The 2,401-nt window shown below is 44.4% G+C and overlaps 1 pseudogene; it reads left to right on the top strand.

Moving 5' to 3' along the window:
- Positions 1 to 160, top strand: LOC111527889 (annotated as a pseudogene).
- Positions 161 to 2,401: the final 2,241 nt, after the last annotated feature.

Below are 2,401 nucleotides of genomic sequence, written 5' to 3'. Positions count from 1 at the left end.
CACCCCAGCCTGGGCGACAGAGCCAGACTCTGTCTAAAAAAAAAAAAAAGAGAGCTTGATGGTGCCCATCTCATATCAGCCAGGAACAAAGCAACACCTTGTTTATCCCAGCTTGGCTTTTGGTCTATGCCCATGCCTGGTTCATGCTTTGGACACATAGATTACTGATTTTAAAAAACAAAAATAAATTTAAAATAAGGTACAGAACAGTGTGTATAATATGCCATTATTTGCACAGACTGGGGAAGAATAAATACATTCTTATTTGCTTTTTATGCAAAGAACATCTCTGGAAGAATACATCAATAAACTAGTAAAGGTTGTTTCTGGAGAGAGAAACTAGATGTCTGGAAACCTGGGGCAAGAGGGAGACTTTTCCCTGTGTTTTAAAAATTTTGAGCCAGTAAGTGTGCCATATATCTAAACAATTACCTATATTTAAAAATGTTTAAGAAGAGGATGGTGAGAATGAAAGGAATTCTGGACTAGACAAAGAATCTGGATTATGGTCCTAATTGTGGAGATTTGTAGCTTCATGTTCAGGGACAGCCACAACTTCTGCCTCCTTTACAGGAAAGTGGACGAAATGTCATAGCCGGAAATGGATGTGCTTCATAAATTACAAACTAATGCGCAAGTGTCAGGGTCCTTATTTCCCTGAGTCAGCCTATTCAGCATAGTTCCTTGAATATATTAGGTGCTCAGTAACTGTTTTAAAGGAGTGATCTTATCGAACTTCTCCTGCTTTAAAAATACCGGAGCCAAGAGTCAGGTGATTTTTGTCTTCTCCCTCTCCTTTATGACTCTTAATTGCCTCTGTTTTGACATTTCCCAGCAGAAAAGACCTACCTCCTACCCTCTTTCTCACAGCTGCTCCAAACCCTTCACATCAGTGGAAGCCCAGCTCAAGTCCCAGTTTCCTGAATGAAACTTTCGTAACAAGTCGGTCTTCATTCTGATTAATGGGGGCTGAGACCTAACCCACAGGTTGCTTGCCAAGCTGTGGGCTCTGACTCAGAGCAGCAATGGCCCCAGGGAAGTGAACAGATCCATCCTAATTTGCACAAAGGTGTCAGAGGGGCCTGCAGGTTCTACGTGGATCTCTCTTTCCTAAATCACTGTCTCATTTATTACCATTTGATTTTTGCCAACTTCCCTGGCTTTGGCTTATATTTAGCTCCGTGAGGGATAGGACTATGTCTTTCTGGCTTTCCATACTCTCCTATACCTAGCCCACGGCTGGGCACCTTAAACCACTCTCTAAGGGTCTCCAACTAAGTCCTAAACTCAAATCCCAGCGATATTTTCTCGGTTCACATCCAAACTGATGACTCAAACGTTAGATCATCAGCAGTCCCCTCCTTAAAATTCTCCTCTCCACTGGCTCCTGGGTTCCCTCTCACTTATTTGATCATCCATAAAAGGAGATCTAGTGCAGCGAGGTGGAGCTACGTGGACTTCACAGGCAGAGTGGCCGGATTCAGATTCCCATTGTACCGATGCACAGTTGTTAGCACTATGCGTATCCTGTAACCTCCCTGAGGCCCGATGCCATCCTAGTATTGATATCCCTATTAAGTTTAAACTTCTGTGCATTCTTAAATGTTCCATCACCACCTCGAATTCAATGTACCTTCTAATTATTCTTGCCTGGATTATCTGCCACCCTCGCCAGAAAAGGCAATGGACAGGGTCATTCAGTTGTTTTCGGCAGCTGTCTCTTGGTGGGCAGCAGGTGGCGCTGTCTTTCAAGACAGGACACCGCTTCTCTTCACCTCCGGAAGTTGAAGCATTGTTGCCAAGACTCCAGGGCACTGGGATATTTCTTTTTTTAAATGGTGGCCTAAAAACTGGTAGCGTAATTCCTCAGGGCAAGAAACATCTGGCTGTGGAAAGCTAGTCATGAAATATGTAGATTGGAGATGGAAGGAGAGAGAAGGGAAGGGGAACATAAAACTGTGTAAGAGGAAGAGGGGTGGCCCAGGAGAGAGACAGAGCCTGGGGGGCTGCAGAAGGCAGGCAACCAAGGAGGAAAGTTTACCAGTGAGAAATGTCTTGGGCAGAAATAGCTAAGGAATGTTTAAGAAAGGAAATTACTAATATTGGACCTTAAGTTGTCTGCTCTGAGATTGTGTCCTCTGATGAAACCTGTCCTGCAACCCAGCACTCAATACCTTTTATCCCTAGACTTCCAGGAAACAAGCAGTCAATCTGTCATGCACGGTGACTTGAGTGAGAGGAAATTTGGAGAAATCACAGGAAAGGTGCTATGCTCTATGTTTGATGATGCAGTTCTCAGAAAAACAGGGTTGGGGAGGAGCAGGGGTTCAACATCTGAGATTCAGGAGGCATGGGGGACTCAGCAGAGCCCTTGGGAGCTGCTGGTGAAAGCAACAAGTTA

Source organism: Piliocolobus tephrosceles, chromosome 5 (genome assembly GCF_002776525.5).
Source record: "Piliocolobus tephrosceles isolate RC106 chromosome 5, ASM277652v3, whole genome shotgun sequence".
In the NCBI taxonomy this organism is placed as follows: Eukaryota; Metazoa; Chordata; class Mammalia; order Primates; family Cercopithecidae; genus Piliocolobus; species Piliocolobus tephrosceles.
This window is presented reverse-complemented; position numbering and strand designations above follow the sequence as displayed.